Here is an 18637-nt window from a genome sequence, read left to right as displayed (position 1 = left end):
TTTTCGTAGTGCAGACAGTGTAAAAAACCAGTTTTGCGCTACGAAATCACCGAAGCAGCCTTTTTTAGCAGAAAATTTGTTTTAGGTATTCAACTTCCAAGAGGTTGATTGAGCAACTGAAAGCATATTTTGGAAAATTGAAAGAGGTTTTTATTCCTAACATAATAAAATACGAAAAAATCTTTCAGTTTCTTCAAATTCATTATGATATGGGAGAAATGGATGACCCAACTTGCACTACGAAACTGTTGTAGGAGCAGTTTTTCACAAATCAAAATTTTCCAATTTACACCTGATATTCAAAGACAGTTTCTAGGTAGTAGGGAAGGTTTTGCAAAAAAAAGAGAGGTTTTTGTTTAGCACTGAGTTGTCTACAAAATCTTCCTTCAGTTTTTCAAAACACATTTTTGATGAGGAGATACGAGCTCTGTCCCAACACCTATTTTTCAGCCAGAACAGAGCAGGGAACAGTTTCCTAGTTTTCAGGACAGGCGAAGAAGAAGTTATTAAGGGTCAACTGGAGGGTTATGGGCATCCTCAAATCGAATTCATGGAGTTATAGGTGTCAAAAAGAATGTTTAATTCCTAGATAAGGTTGTTTTAATCCTAATGAGCTACACTCCTAGTTGTATTAGGTCTCTAGGACTGCTAGTTAATAGCTAGTTGTAATTAATAGTTTGTTTAAAGATCAGTAGGTGTCAGGTCTAGAAAAATTTGAATTCCCCTCATGCTGGAGGAAGGAATCCAAGCTTGTAATGAAACTCTATATATGACAAGAGATGTAATGCACTAAAGGTTGGAAATTTTTCAAAGAACACTCAAACTGTGCTTTTGTGTTGGACTGTGTTTTAATGTAATACAATGATTTGGCTTTGCTCCTCAAGATTCAGAAAGAGTTCAATGTTTAAATTTTCCTATGGTTGTCTTCATTTCATTGCTTGCAATAGTATGAATGCATGATTACTTATAACTCATTGGCTATGCTCTAACTACCTTCATGTATTTGTAGACTATGTCTTCCTACATATTTCTGATGTGTTATTGATATGTTGAACTCCATATGCCCTGAATTCCATGCAAAGTTAATATTATTGTCATGCTGAAGCATTTCTTGACTCCATAAGCCCAATGGATGTTTACTGATCGTTTTCAACCATTCATATTTTTTCACTTGTTTCATAGAGTTAGCCATCTAATCTTTATCAAAATCTTTAACCTAGTGAGAGAGCCCTCTCAGGTTGAGGAGGCTAAGCCTCAGCCAAAAGTTGGTTGGAAAGAGTTACACAAGGTACTTATAGTCAAAATCCTATGAGGGTTTGGATTTTGTGATAACAGAAGGCTCATAGAGTTTCAAACTCTCTACATTCACAATTGGGTAAATGCACATATATGGTGGTAAACTGAGTCGATATGCATTATCTCCCACATTTTTGGTATCTCCAAAGGATCATACTTTAGAGACTTTATTTTCTTATGAGGCCCCTGTAACCTCATCTTGTTCAACTATATCTGTACTCGTTCTCCCATATTCAATGATTTCTCTATTATATGTTGATCATTCCCAGCCTTATATTTATCTTATGACTTTTGCAGTGTATCTTGTACATGTAGATGGATATTCCTAATCTTATCTATAATTTTTTGATCCCTTAATGCATATCATGTAATATCTTGCCTCACTCCCTGTTGCCCATATGCAATATTGAGAGGTGAAGACGACAAGTATCCAAAACATATTTCAAGTAGGGAGTTTCCTACAAAAGTATGGATTGATTTATTGTAAGGATATTGTATATATACCACATTTCATCCTAGGTATTCGAATTCTCCCTGTTGTATACCCTTAGAAGCTGCACCAAATTCCCGTTGACTACTTTTGTCTTCCCATATCTCTATGGATGGAATGTTTTATATATCTTCAAATTCATGTCCATCTTCTCCCATATTGTAAAAAAAATGCACAAAGAAATCTTGTATCCCTATTTGAAACGATGCTCATTGGTATCCCAAAGTGCACCCAAACCTATCCAAAGAACCTGTTGCTTCTTTCCCATTGATGGTATTTCAACTACCACGAATAGGTAGTCATGTCCCTTCAAGGTTTTTGGTGAACCTCCCACAATGTCCATGGAAATGATTTCCCAAGAATGAGTAGTTATAGGTAACAGATTATATAAACATTATTTCTGATTGCTAGGCTTGCTAGTAGAACAAAGCATGCATCATCGTATCAACGTAGCTACTTTCTCTTGCATCTTGGGCCAATACAGATACCTATGCAAGTTGACCACGGCCTTCCCTATACCAAAGCACCCAACAACCTTGGAGGTGTGATCCTCTCTAACTGGCTACAATATATCACATTTAGGAACACAGAGCTTATCCAGACGAAGATGGTAGTCAATAGTGTTGTCACCATCATGCACATGACTCTAACTCTATAACTACTAAAACACATCCTTGAGTTCCTCATTTTTTGAATATGGTTCTTTATATACATTATGGGTGAATGACTCCATGCCCATAATAGTCCTCAAAGTTTTGGTCTATGATGTGGGCTGTTTTGAAATCATGTCAGCCAAATTTTGTGTTTTCCTTCTTATACTTGATTACCAAATGAAACTACTATAAAAATGCAATCCACTTGTAATTCCTAGTCTGTTGTAGCTTGCCCTAGGCCTCCAAGTACTGTAATGGCTAGTGATATGTGTGGCTTAATATCTCTTTTCCCATAAGATAGTGCTTCCACTTCTTTATTCCTTGCACCAGGGCATAGAGCTCCTTCTCGTAGGTAGCATATTTAAGAATTACCTTATGAAACACTTCATCATGTTAGCATACAGGGCTTCCTCCCTGCATAAATATTGCTCCCATAACATACCCACTCCCATTTTATTCACTTCAAAGCGAAAATGAAAGTTTGGTAATGCTCTAACTTATGCTTGATTTTTTTCCTTAGCTCCTCGAAGTGCCTCTGATGACCCTTCTCCACTGGAAGCACTTACCACTTGTTTTTATGGTGTGGAGTGGTTTTTCTACCATTGAAAATGAGGCTACGAATTTACTTAGGTATTGTTATTCCCCAATAAAACTCATGACCTCAGATACATTAGAAGGCATCTTACATTTCATGATGGCCTCCATCTTGGCAGGATCTATCTTAGCTCTTCTCCACCTATCACATACCCGAGATACACCAAAGACTATCATGCAAACTCGCACTTCATGATATTTGCTAGTATTTGGTGCTTCTTTAATGTTTCAAATACATTTATGTCAAACGTGAGATGTGCTCCTCCCAGGTAGCACTATATGATAGTATATCATCCAAATAGACAATAACAAGTGAGCATATAAAGGGAACAGTGCATCATTAATCAATCACATAAACCTAGATAGTGCATTGCATAATCCAAATTCCATGACTAACTACGCATACAAACCTTTCCTGGTTTTAAAGAAAGTATTCCAGTTATCTTCTTTGACTCTAACCTGGTGATATCGAAACTTTAAGTCCATCTAGGCAAAGTATTTGGCTTATTGCAACTGCTTCAATAGATCATCTATCCTAGGCAGGAGGTATCTATTCTTGAGCATGATTTTATTCAATGCCTTGTAATCTATACACATCCTCCACGTCTTTTCCTTCTTTGGCACAAAAATGATAGGTGACCCACATGGTGATGTAAATGGTCGAATGAAAACCTATTCTAGTAGCCACTACAATTGTTTTTTTCACCTAACTTGCTTCTAAAATAGACTACCCGTACATGAATTGTATTTTCTTAGTTCACATTGTATTAATCTTATCTTCTAGATCCTCAAACCTTCAATAAGGAGCCAAGGGATAGGGAATCACAAAGAAACATCCTTTTGCTAGTAGATTGGAGAAAAAAATATTGGCTTAGAGTTTGCTACATATTGTTGAATGTTGGACATCAAAATTAGTGTAATTAAAGCTTAAGTGACAACTAGAATTGTTTCTTTCTCATGATACAATGTTATGTCATGCTTATTACACAACATGTTTTTGTGGCTAAGGATAAGAGATCTAGCTCTTAGAGCTAGGAGTATTGTTACGTATTTCAAGGCATATCACCAATTTCTATAAATCTATTAAATTTAATATAATGTGCTATAACTATGACTAGCTTGAAATATAAATATGTAAGATAAAACTGAAAATACATTATCAACCTAAAAACATGAATTATTTGTTATTTTATAACTCTCTTGTATCAATCTCACATTTTAATCTACCATCCTTTCCCCTGCTACCTTCATAGGCTTCATGGTATATATCTCAACAAAGTAACTTCTTTTGTGTCTCGTTCCAAGAACTCCCTCTCAATCAAATCTTCAATCCGCCTTTTAATTTGCGTGAAATCTACCTTGAATAGCCGTTGAAGTTCCTGAGCACATTCACTCACAAGTATTTTGTATTGTAAAGCCCTTTTTGCCTTCATAATGCGTACTATCGATGCATCAATAAGAAAACGTCTGTCCTTATGAATATCCTCCTCCGATGATGATTTTTTCTTCTCGCTCAGCAGTGGCATTGGAAGTTTTATCTTCCCTTTTTTATCTGTAAAATTAAAATTGATTTTGAAGTCATCTGATGCAGTTACCGTGGTTGTATCTGGAATCTTGAGAAGAATTTTATACTTGTCACAGGCCAGTGAATATATAAGTCCATCAATTTCTTCCTCTGCCAAATTCAACTGGTTTTTGATGTTGGAATAACTCAACTTTTCAGAAGCATTGAACAACAATAATATTGCTGTTTGGCAAATTGTTGCTATCAGTTTTATTGATCTTCTATCAAACTTACCAATTATAGTACAGGATCCCAAGGAATATATCCATTTAAGTTTTTGATGTTGGGCTTCTGCGGAATAATAGTCTGTAAATGCTTCAACACATCTAACCATCTCTGGAGGTAAATTAATGTGAGGGCACTTGTATGTTGGCCAAAATTTAGTTGTCAGCACTGCAGCTGTAAACTCTATTCCAAGATGTATATTTCTATTATTTTTAAGATATGTTTCGAAATTACTTTGTCTCTCCTGCGATCCTGTCCAATCCGTTAGCATGCCAGCAATCTGTGACGTTAATTGACCACCACATTTCTGTTTCAGCTTTGACAATATGCTCTGCTCATGATCAATATTTGCACTTTTGCCGAGCAGAATTCTACGAGTTAGTTTTTCCTTGTAGGATTCAACAAACAGATCTTTATCCCAGATATACTCTACAAATTCCACCACATTTTCAATTATATCGTCCCCTCTCAGCTTTTCATTACTGCTAACAGTATCACAAAGTGTAGCCAGCCATTCAGCACTGGTACTTCCTGCAATTCCTTTATTACAGATCACCTCAAATACTTCTTTTAAAGCCCTGGAAAAAGCAGTGTTCTGTTCTGCATATTTCATATATTGGTCACGTAATTCTATGACCGTCCTCACAAATGCAGACACATCCTGCAACAATAAGCTTTTATCCATTCTCCCTGCATTATTCTGCATTACAGCATCTTCAAATTGTTTAACAGGTGGTGTTACTTCACTAATAACATGCTGCTTAAAAATATTCGCAATTGATTCCCAGCCATTGGGTACTCTATCAAATAAACCCCCCATCATCAAAATATCGTTATATCTATGTTCCCTGAGCAACGCAAGGCATCCTGAATTTTCATCCTCAACAAAATGTGTAATGTAATGGGAAAACAGTGCATTTTTCAGTTTGTGAAATAGCTTTTGCTCGCAAATATCTAGCAACTCTGGCAAATATCTGGCAACTTTTTCCTTCTGGCGTATCACATATTCATCTACCCTTGACATATAGTCCGTATAGGAATTTTCTAAAAACCATGAAGCAGCCTTCCGAGAATAGATATCTCCAGTATGTTCCAACATGGCCACTTCAAAAACATTTGTATAGAAATCCATGTGAACCTCCACAAAAATGGCCACAACATCCTTCAAAAGAGTCTCATTTCTAACTGGCTCTCCTTCTTGCTCTTCGTCAATAACAACAATCACTGCTTTCTTCACATTATTTCCCATTTTCCCCAAAACCAGGTCTCGGAAGTACATGATTCCAACTTCTCTGACTGAGGGAAGACGATACTTATCAGTGAAGTAGCGATCTAAATATTCGAAGAAAACAACCTGCATATAACGGAGCATCGCCTTGAAAATTTTCCAGCGTTTCACAAGTTCTCTCAACAACACCTGATTATCATTCTGTTCCCTCAAATTCGGTAAAACCATAAAGGTGACGTACTCTTTAATGCAATCCTCGTATCTGTTATAAATATAGAGTTGTCTCTCATAAATTTGGTTATGGTGACTGCACATATTGTAGACGGTACTGTAAATAGCCACTTTCTCGTCCACAGGCACCTCAAAGTTGACATCTTCTTCCAACCGGCTACTCAGCTGTAGGAAAGCTTTGTAAATAAAAGCCCAACATTCTTCCAGATCAACCATATATTTGTCTTTCTTGGCCCTATTGACAATAGCCCATCCTTCCTGCAGGTTTATGATACTTCCACTTCCACTGCTCGTCGTCATGGTCATTTTGAGGAGCGAATACTCGGTGATCAGAAGCTTTGGCGACCCGAGAAGGTCAAGCTCAAGAATCCGTTTGTGATAAACGAGTGATTGGAACCACACTCGGCACGGTTCAGTCGGCGGCTTCGGTATGCTCACTGCACCCCGATAAGAAGGTCAAGAATCCGTTTGTTGGTGATAGCAACTTTCTATTTACTTATATGATTGTAAGGGTAAACTATGTGGGCACCGCTTGTGAATGTGGTCATCACGGTTCAGTCGGCGGCTTCGGTATGAACCCATCTTCATCACATTTATGTCTATTTCTTTGGTTTCAGTTTTTGCCTTAATGATATTTATGTCTATTTCTTTTGTTTGGGTTTTTTCCCAAAAACCTTCACCTGTCCTCCTGGTTTCCGTTTATTGAGTTAATCCTAAAAGAATTTCAAAATTCCATGAATCTACACGTAAATGTTTATGATATTTAATTTTATTTCCCATGTTTCACCTTTTCATAATATTGGTCAATAAAAATAAATTCAAAATTTGAATAAGAATAATAATACATAACTACACAATTGGAATAATAATAATAATAATACATACTTACAAGTAACTAAACTATGATAATGTTATTTGTAGTGTTATTTTCTTTATTAATGATTATTGATGATGTTTCTTTTGGAATTATCAAATTCTTTTTAAAATGAAATTTTATATTATTATGGGACTTAATATATCATGACTTTTGTGTAAATCCCTCGGTTTTCTCTTTCAAGATATCATGATCTTTATCCTTATGTAAATGGGGTATTCACAAGTGATTGGGGCACTCTATTGGGGCACATTATTAATGGGCATTTACAAATGGGCCTCCCACCACTTGTGATTCACAAGGGATTATGTGCTTGTTCTATTTATAATATACCATGATGCCTATAGTTATTAAAATGGATGAAATTATAATGGACATTGGAGTGACGTATTTTGTTGCATTTTGTTACTAATATAATGGTTGATTATTCATATAATAATGAGACTATCAACATAAAACAATGTGCTTACTCCACCACCGCGAAGATCCTTACAGTTATTGAAATGGGAGTATTTGTAAGGGATATAAGACTTCTATTAAAACAATGATTAATTATTGTTATGCAATAAGGGGCATTCAAAAAGGAGTGATGCCTCCTACTAACATAATGGGTATACACAGGGATATGGTGTTTCCTTTCAACATAATGGTTAATTTGATGCATTATAAATATGAGTTATGTTTGTATTTCCCAATGTACACTTTCTAAGGTTTCTATGAGATGTTATGGGGATAAAATCACATAATTGAGCAAAAAAATCACAATGGCTTGCCAAAAGCTCATAATTAAGCATGGAACTAGAGAAAAAAGTTCATAATGGCTTGTCAAAAGTTCATAATAGCATGAAACTTATACATGACTTGTAATTGCCTAGTTCCCATGTGATAAAGCCTATCTTCTAGATCCACAAACATTCAATAAGAAGGAACCAAGCTATAGGGAATCATAATATAGAAACATCCTTATGCTAGTGATTTGGAGAAAAAAATTAAGCTAGAGTTTACCAGAAATATTCAACCTCATCAAGTTATCGACTGTGGAAATATTCATGCTAAAATAAGCTAGAGTTTGCTGCTGCATATTGTTGAATGTTGGGCATCAACATTGACATAATTAGAGCCTAGGTGAGAGCTTGAATTGTTTCCTTACCATGATATAATGATAGGCCATGTTCCTTCAACAACCTCAACTTGTGGCTAAGAATAAGGGATCTAGATCTTAGAACTAGAAGTATTGTGACATATCTCAAGGTATATAATCTATTGCTATAAATCCATTTCATTTAACATATAGATATACAATTTCACCCTTCCCCACCCTCCACCACTGAAAAAATGTTAGAAAAAGATAGACCTTTATATTCATGGATTTGATATGCAGGTTGGATGTCATTCTTCTAATCTAAGTAGCCTTAATATCATACCTTTGAGCACAAATTGTACTAAATCCTAAAGACATGAGGAAGGTCATTCTTCGTTGATTGTTATGTGGCTCAACAAAAGTGTGTCGCGACTCATTTCAAAAATAAATGAAAATAACAAAATACAGGGAACCTTCTGTTTTATTTCTTTATGTCAAACAAAAAAATATAACCTTAATGTTCCACTGCACAAATTTTCTGCTCAAACAAAGAGTGGTTGGGGGTTTGGTTAAACTATGCATGTTTAAAACAATTCCAACTTATACAAGACCAAAAAATTCAACTGGGTCCCACGGGGCTTTGGTTTGGGCTCACGGACCATTTATTTTCAATCATAAAATAACGAGGTTGACTAGTTGACTCTCGATTAGTCAACTCGACTAGGCATGTTTCAATTGGATTCACCTAGAATTCCTTCAGTCCTTGAAGATGATTGGGATTTCAAAACATTCCGAGGCTGATCCCACTCTTTACCCTAGCTATATTCCCCGTTCGACGAATGGGCAAGGACTAATTGGATGAAGTTTTGCATTACACTGCGATGAGGTGGGAGTTCCTACTTTAGTTTCAAATTAAATCTTGCATTTCAAAATAGCTTTGCAGAGATACAAAGATTCGGAGGAATGACACACTCAACTCATAAACAAAAAAATGGAACTACAATATGTTTTACCAAAGGGACTGGATGCACTGACACACGTTCAAGAGACATTCTTCCTTTTTGTTCTCCCTAGCTAGTCTCTCCCCAACCGACTCTCACCCAGGCATGGAATTCAAAACCAAGAAAAACATGCACATATACTCTTATATTCAGATTAATATGATAGAATCTCCTAAAAGTTTACTCTTGAGATGAAATAACGTTATCTATTACTCCAAATATCTCTCCTTGTGAGGCCATCACATTACATGTACCACATTTTAAGACAATTTTCTAGTCAATTGTCTAACTTGCCACAAAATGAAATCTATATATTGTCTTAAATTTTGTCTTTAAGCAGTTGTCTCAAATTATTTTCTTGAAAATTTGTCCCTATAAAGACAATATACAATACATATTATTCTTGTCTCTATAAAGGCACGCAAGAATTGTCGTCTCTTTAGAGAAAATTTCATTTTTTTGTCTCTTGAGATAATTACATTGTTATATCTTTTGGGACAATAGCTCAGATTAAAAACATATAGTCTCTATAGAGACTATATGTCCATAATTCCAACTATTGTCTCTCTAGAGACAATATGAAAAATTATTTTAAAAAAATAAACAAAATGATTTTAAATGTTCTTTTATGGTGGTTTCAACATTCAGAGTTCCTAAATAGAGATTTTAATTACCTTAAATATTTGTTCTTTATGGTAAAATAAAATAAAATAAAAAATCTACTTTTTTAAAGCTAACAGAAAAGTCATTTTAAATCTTAATGATTTTTTTTTCAATTGTTAACAATTTTGGAAAGAAACCCTAAAAATAATAAGGTAGCACACTTATATTTGTTGAAAATACATTCATGTCATTGAATTTGAATATGCAAGATCCTCAGTTGGAACTTGATTTCATGACATATTATGAGGAAAGAGAAAAATGTTCAAGATTTCTCCATCCTACAAGAGAGTTTACTCTTTAACATATAAATCCAGAAGTTTGAATCACATTTAAATATGGTAGAAAATTAAATTCATAGCGAGTGATTAGCTCCACAATTTCAATACCCTTGTATAATTGGAATTGGATTCCTTGATAACAAAAATTGTAAGAATGCATATGTATTTGAATCTGCGATTGATTGGAAATCCTGTCTTGATGAAGGTTTTACAAAAGTTGTAAAATTGACACAGGTCGTGGCAACATGGTATATGATAATTCTCAATCTATTGTGAACTACAAAGTTAAAACCTCCATTACTAGCTTTCACAATTCGATAGTCATTGATGCAGTATTTATTTAACATTCTCGAGTTTGTGTAAACCTGCTCATCACCATAAAATGCACCTTGTTGTTGTTGATCATGAGGCCTTGTACACATTGAGTATGGTAAAAGCATCTCCATGTTTGAAGATTCCAAATAAACAAGTCTTAGAGTATTCATGCCTATTCCGAGATGGAGGATGAATTGACAATATTGTATGGAAGTTTTGGGCTCTCCATTTGAGGAAGTTGTAGAAATGAGTTATGCTCGAGTTGGGTCCATCTCCTGTTTGCAGCCTAAGAATTGTTGCAATTGGTAACCAAATTGGTGGTGATCTAGTTGCTAAGGGAGCTTCATATCCAATGAATCTAATTCAAGTAATGAACTATTCTGATTGACTTCATAGCCAGCTAAAGTTGTAGAGACATCCCTATCACTAGCTTTTTTCTACTTAGTAAATCATTCCTCAGAGGCACAACAAGCCACCCATCCTTCTTCCTATTAAGAATAAAATAATAAATTCCTATAAGTCAAGTTTTATAGCATTCCTCAACCATTTTCAAGAGAGATACTTACTGAAATAAAATAAATGAAGTAGTGCATACATGAAATAAAAATGTGTGCACTTGTAATGGTAGAATAAAAATGTACTATGAAGTTTTTCTAAACATTCATCAAAAGATCGTCTCCCAGTAAGGTTCAACAAAATCCATATGCCATCTAGAACCAAATCAAATATATTGTCTAGATATATAATGTTTTGCTCAAAAACACACACCTGATGCAAACTACATCTCACAGTCCCCACTTTGTTAATGAGGCAAAACAAAATGAAGAGAAACGGTGTCAGGATCTCAATATTTTTCAACTCACCCAAGTTCTAACACATTACTAATATGGATAAGACAAAAACAAGGAGAAAAATATGTAACATTTTCCATATAATTGTTCTCCACCTAAGATATGATTTCTTACAAGGTTGTTGAGAATCCTGCTTGCTTATTCTCATCTCCATATCTATGAAAAATCCAAACACATCTCATGTTTTGATTTAAACAATATTAACTGACCACAATCAAGACTAAATAGTCCAACAAAAAGCTTGTAATTGATTGGCTTCCCAGCATGACTGATTATAAAAAAATTATTCTTCCTCTTTCTACATTTTATTGACTTAACTAGCATTTTGTTATGGTCATGGCAGCATAGGGTCTTCCCAAAGGCTTCCCATAGAATGATGGACATCCCTTGCATAACCAGAAGTCATGTAATATATATGCATTCTCACAATTCACAATGTGGCTTCTTAATAAGCCCACATATCTCACTTGGAACCTAATCCAAGGTCAATATGATTTAGAATAATACAAGGTAAATAACACATGCTTAGGAATAAATAATTATGTCTTTGTTCTCCTTGGGGCCCCTTTCTTTCCTCTTTTACGAAATCATAGCCCCCCATGTTTTTGTCCCTCTTCTTCTACAATCAATAATGTTTTTTATTAATTTTAAATATACATTTACATACTACCTTGTTAAGCTCCCACCCTCTCACCTTTTATATATTTACATTTCTATTATGGGGATCCAACTAGGGGTATTACACTTCCCAGGATCTCTCAATCACATCAGAGATCTTATCCAATCGTTCAGCTCTAAGATATTTTAAGGATGGTCTCAACTCATAGACCATACCTATTGGGTGATAAAAGGGCACATCATCAAACCTTCTCCTCCTATATCAATAAATTCTTATTTTAAATTGGATCAATTCAGATAAATTCAATCAGATTCATTGAGCAGCCAACATTGAGATAGATTGGGTCACAAAAAGGGCCATACCCTCTAGAGGCTTTGTTCCTTTCAATCACAGCCTCACTCGTACAAATTCTCAAACATTCATTGTTGAAATAGAACACACATAGGACCAAACATCGTCCCAACAGAGTTACATTCATACATGTGATTATCTCAATTTTCAAGTGATAGAGTCCTTCCCAAGATCCCTTGATCATAACACAGATTCTAACCCAATCACTGAAAAATTTTAAGGATCGTCACAGCTCCAAGACCATACCTCTTGGGAAGGAAGAAAGGAATAGGTCCATATGTTCTCATCCTTTATCAATACATTCTCATTTCAAATGGGATCGGTTCTCCATGTACAATTGAGTGTAGCTTTCGGATATGCAGTCAACCTCTAATTCTCTCCATTAGTAATCCAATGTGGCCCCATTCTTTGGATTGGTTAATGCAAAAAATGTGGGACATCATTCAACAACTTTATCATATGTTGAGGGGTGAGTGGAGGGGTGGTCGGGTGATGAGAGACCAGCTCAATTTCATAAGATGGTTAATGTAGTCCACGGGATCTCCCTCGTCAAGTTTTATAGTAAACTCTTCCTCTCAAGCATCAATCTCATTCCTTGGACAATTTTGGGTTATCTAGTTTCTATATCTTAATAGTTAAGTAGTATTTCCATACTTAGTAAATCTTGGCATGGAAAGGTAATGTAGAAAGAAGGGTCCACTCGACACGGTTGAGTCGGCGGCTTTGGTATGATCCCATCTTCACGATATTTATGTCTATTTTCTTGGTTTTGGTTTTTTCCCTACAATGGGAAAACCTTCACATGTCAAACCAGCAGGAGGTGGTTTCAGTTTATTGAGTTAATCGTAAAAAATTTCAAAATTCAATGAATCTACACGTAAATGTTCATGATATTTAATTTTATTTCCCAGGTTTCTCGCTTTAATATATATATTTTAATAATAATAAATTCAAAATTTGAATAATAATAATAATAATACATGTTTACACGTAAACTAAACTATGATAGTGTTATTTTCTTTTTTCTTTATTATTGATGGTGTTTTCTTTTGGAATTATTAAATTATTTTTAAAATGAAATTTTATATTATTTTATGTTACGATGGGACTGTGTGTTTATTTAATTTTTAATATATCATGAATTTTGTGTAAATTAATGGGGTTTTCACTTTCATGATAACATGATATTTATCCTTATGTAAATGGGGTATTCACAAGTGACTGGGGCACTCTATTTGGGGTACATTATTAATGGATTCACAAGGGATTATGTGCTTGTTCTATCTATAATATACCATGATGCCTATAGTTATTAAATTTTAATGGAGATTGGAGTGAGGTATATTGTTGCATTTTGTTACTAATATGATGGTTGATTATTCATATAATAATGAGACTATCCACATAAAACAATGTGCTTACTCCACCACCACGAAGATCCTTATGGCTATTGAAATGAGGGTATTTGTAAGGTATATAAGACTTCTATTAAAACAATAATTAAAATAAGTGTTATGCAATAAGGGGCATCTGAAAAGGAGTGATTCCTCTCACATTTTTTTTGTCTCTTGAGATAATTACATTTTTATATATTTAGGGACAATCACTGAGATTAAAAGCATATTGTTTGTATAGAGACTATATGTCCATAATTCCAACTATTGTCTCTCTAGAGACAATATGAAAAATTATTTTAAAAAATAAACAAAATTATTTTAAATGTTCTTTTAAGGTGGTTTCAACATTGAGAGTTCCCAAATAGAGATTTTAATTACCTTAAGTCTCCATTCTTTATGGTAAAAAAAAATCTACTTTTTTAAAGCTAATAGTAAAGTCATTTTAAACCTTAATGATTTTTTTTATTTTAAAGTTAACAATTTTGGAAAGAAAGCATGAAAATGATAAGGCAACATACTTATATTTGTTGAAAATACATTCATGTGATTGAATTTGAATATGCAAGATCCTCAATTGGAACTTCATTTCATGACATATTATGAGGTAAGAGAAAAATGTTCAAGATTTCTCCATCCTACAAGAGATTTTACTCTTTAACATATAAATCCAAAAGTTTGAATCAAATTTAAATATGGTAGAAAACTAAATTCATATCTATTGATTAGCTCCACAATTTCAACTCCCTTGTATAACTGGAATTGGATTCCTTGATAACAAAAAATTGTAAGAATGTATATGCATTCGAATATGCAATTGATTGGAAATCCTATCTGACACAAGTCCTAGCAACATGGTATAGGATAATTCTCAATCTATTGTGACCTACAAAGTTAAAACCTCCATTACTAGCTTTCACAATTCGACAGTCGTTAATGCAGTATTTATTTAACATTCTCAAGTCTGTGTAAACCTGCTCATCACCATAAAATGCACCTTGTTGTTGTTGATCATTAAGCCTTGTACACTTTGAGTGTGCTAAGAGTATCCCCATGTTTACAAATTCCAATAAACATGTCATGGAGTATCCATGCCTATTCCGAGATGGAGGATAAATTGGCAATATTGCAGGGAAGCTTTGGGCTCTCCATTTGAGGAAGTTGCAGAAATGGGTTATGCTCGAGTTGGGTCCATCTCTAATTTGTAGTTGATAACCATATTTGTGGTGATCTAATTGCTGAGGGAGCTTCATATCCAGTGAATCTAAATTACGTAATGAACTATTCTGATCGAATTCATAGCAAGATGAATTTGTAGAGATGTCCCTATCACTAGCTTTTTTCTATGTAGTAAATCATTCCTTGGAGGCACAACAAACCACCCATCCTTCTTCCTATTAAGAATAAAATAATAAGTTCCTATAGGTCAAGTTTATAACCATTCCTCAACCATTTTCAAGAGAGCTACTTACTAAAATAAAATAAATGAAGTAGTGCATACATGAAATAAAAATGTGTGCACTTGTAATGGTATAATAAAAATGTACTCTGAAATGTTTCTAAACAGTCATCAATATATCATGTCCCAGTAAGGCTCAAAAAAATCCATATTCCATCCAGAGCCAAATAAAATATATTGTCTATATATACAATGTTTTCCTTAAAATAACACACATGACGCAAACTACATCTCAGTGTCCCCACTTTGTTAATGAGGCAAAACAAAATGAAGAGAAACGGTGTCTAGATCTCAATATTTCTTAGATCACCCAAGTTCTAACACATTACTAATATGGATGAGACAAAAACAAGGCAACGAACATGTAACATTTTCCTTATAATTTTTCTCCACATAAGATATGATTTCTTACAAGGTTGTCGAGAATCATGCTTGCTTATTATGATCTCCATATCCATGAAAAATCCAAACACATATCATGTTTTGATTTAAACAATATTAAATAACTAAAATCAAGGCTAAACGGTCCAACAACAAGCTTGGAATAGATTGGCTTCCCAGCATGACTGATTATAAAAAAAATATTCTTCCTCTTTCTGCATTTTATCGACTTAACCAGCATTTTGTTATAGTCATGGTAACATAGGCTCTTCACAAATGGCCATCACAAATGGATCTTGGTAGCCACTGATTATTTCACCAAATGGATTGAGGCTATACCCACTAAAAATGCTAATCATCAGGTTAACATAAAGTCCTTGAATGAGAATATTTTCACTAGATTTGGTTGTGCAACCAAACTAGTCATTGATAACGCAGCAGCTTTCAGGGTAGAAGAATTGTTAGACATGTGTGAATCCATGGGAATTTAGTTGGTGCATTCTACCTCATATTATCCTCAAGGCAATGGTCTGGCAGAATCATCTAACAAGAGTCTTGTAAGGATAATCAAAAAATTGTTGTAGGACAACAAAAAGAACTAGGATTCCAAGTTGAAGTTTGCACTGTGGGCTGACAGAGTTACCAACAAGAAGTCCATAGGAAATTCACCATTTAAGTTGGTTTATGGCACTGATGTTGTTTTTTCTATCTAGCTAATTCTCCTTGTGGCCAAATTCTTGCAAGAAGAATAGGATGAAGAGAACGACATGGCAAGGAGAATGAGTAACTTGGTTGAATTACAACCGATCAGAGAACAACTAGTTGAGAATTCAAGAATTCATCTTAAGAAGATAAAAGAAACCTTTGATAGGAAGGCAAAAATGGACAGTTTTCAGGTTGGTGACTGGGTTCTCAAATGGGATGCATTGAAGGAAAATAAGGGCAACCATGGTAAATTTGATACCTTATGGACGGGACCATTTTTCATTGCTCAAGTTTAGATGAACAATACTTTCATTCTGCATAATTTGGAGGGGGAAGGTTTTTTTGATGGCCCAGTCAATGGGTGGTTTTTGAAACTTTACTTCATATGAGGCTTTAAGGCCTTAATATTGTAATAGGCTTTTTCAGTTTTTGTTTTCTATGCAAATAAAATCCATGCCTAATGGAACACTAGGAGATAAGTTTGTTTTGGTTATTACTGGAAAGGAAGCATTATGCAGTTCTTGAAACCTCACATGGAGGCTTTCATCCTGAGAAGGAGCCAATGTTAGCCCTGAGGTGGATTGCTGCTATTTTGATGGAAATGTCCCCTGTTTTATCTCTAATGGTCCACGCCTCCTCTTGCACCACTTTGGCCATAATCCAGACTTCAAAATCATACACCTGTGCTATTATGAAACCAGCTCAAGAAAATATAGAAAAGAAAGATCAACGCCTTAGAATTCAGCCTCTTCGAGGGGGCAACCTCCTTTACATCACATAAATGAACAATTCTTGGATGATGCAAATGACAAAACCTCCTTTCTATATATAGGAGTCTAAGGAGTCACAATATAATCCAGCCGACCTAACAATAATAATATAAAGCCACAAAAATAACAATAGAGGGATTCTATGGGGCACAGAAATAACAATATGGGGGTAATAGGGGCACAACAATATAAATAAGGGGTATAACTACAATAGTAATGGGGTAATCACTAGTATTATAGGGACCCAACATGCCCCTCTCCTTCAAAAAAGTGTTGTCCTCAACGCTTGAGTAGTTCTGGATACTTCTGCATAAAATTCTCATCCTCCCTTGTGGAATCTTCAGCGGATAAGTTCTTCCACTTTATAAGATACTCTGAAATTGATCGATTTCGTAGCTGTCGAGTTCTTGTTTCTGTGACTGCTTCCGGTTCCAATATAATTTTCCCTTCCTCATCAAGTTCTGGCAATATTGTTTGAATTGGGAGCTTGTCACCTATAACCTTCTTTAAACATGAAACATGGAAAACTGGGTGCAATCGAGAAGCTGCAGGAAGCTCCAATTTGTATGCCATAGTACCAATCTTTTGCAACACCTTGTACAGACCATAATACTTTGGTGATAATTTATTATCCTTCTTAGCTTGCTTTAGGGACATTTGCTTATATGGTTGTAGCCGTAGGAATACCCAATCACCTACATCAAAACTTCTTTCACTGCGATGTTGATCTGCCTGTTGTTTCATTCTATTTTGTGCCAACACGAGGTTATCCTTTAAGAGTTGGAGGACTTGTTGTTGATGTTCGATGTGATGTTCCACTGCCTGAACCTTAGAATTTTCTCTTAAATATGATGTGATGGATGGGGTTGATACCCATAAAGTGCCATAAATGGGGTCATTTTTGTTGTTGTATGGAAGGAAGTGTTATACCACCATTCAGCCAGAGGCAACCATTTGACCCATTGTGTCTGTTTATCAGATACAAAGCAACGAAGATATCCTTCCAAACATTTGTTTACTATCTCAGTTTGCCCATCAGATTGAGGATGATAAGATGAGCTATGAGCTAACTGAGTACCAAGACAAGAAAATAATTCTGTCCAAAAATTTCCAGTGAAAATGGGATCTCTGTCACTTACAATAATCTTTGGGTTTCCATGTAGCTTTTGAACTGTTTCCATAAATGCAGTAGAAACTGTACTGGCTTTAAATGGATGTGATAATGCACAAAAGTGTGCATACTTGGTAAGTCTGTCAACTACCACCATGATGACACTCTTTCCCTCAGACTTGGGTAAACCTGTGATAAAATCCATTGAAACCTCCTCCCAACGTTGGCTTGGAATGGATAAAGGTTGTAATAGACCCGGTGTCTTAATTGTTTCAACTTTATTTTGCTGGCAAACCAAACATTCCGCCACAAACTTTTGAATATCTGATTTAAGGCCATCCCAAAAAAATTCCTTCTTAACCCTGTGGTAAGTTTTTAAAAATCCTGAGTGCCCTCCTAAGGGAGAAGTGTGCAATTCCATAAGAATCTTTTGTTTTAGCTGGGAATTCTTACAGAGGTATAAGCGATCTTTGTACCATAACGAATCATTTTGCCAGCTAAAT

General features: G+C 35.0%; 2 pseudogenes; both read right to left on the bottom strand.

The window, feature by feature from the left end:
- Positions 1 to 4289: 4289 nt before the first annotated feature.
- On the bottom strand, positions 4290 to 6581 carry LOC149220377 (cullin-1 pseudogene; annotated as a pseudogene).
- Positions 6582 to 16796: 10215 nt separating this feature from the next.
- Positions 16797 to 18637, bottom strand: part of LOC149220376 (methylmalonate-semialdehyde dehydrogenase [acylating], mitochondrial pseudogene) — a 49521-nt pseudogene continuing 47680 nt past the window's right edge.

Source organism: Pinus tabuliformis, chromosome Q (genome assembly GCF_031772625.1).
Source record: "Pinus tabuliformis cultivar Carrire ecotype Pingquan chromosome Q, CPIR1, whole genome shotgun sequence".
In the NCBI taxonomy this organism is placed as follows: domain Eukaryota; kingdom Viridiplantae; phylum Streptophyta; class Pinopsida; order Pinales; family Pinaceae; genus Pinus; species Pinus tabuliformis.
The sequence above is the reverse complement of the archived record's forward strand: the minus strand, read 5'-3'. Positions and strand labels throughout refer to the sequence as shown.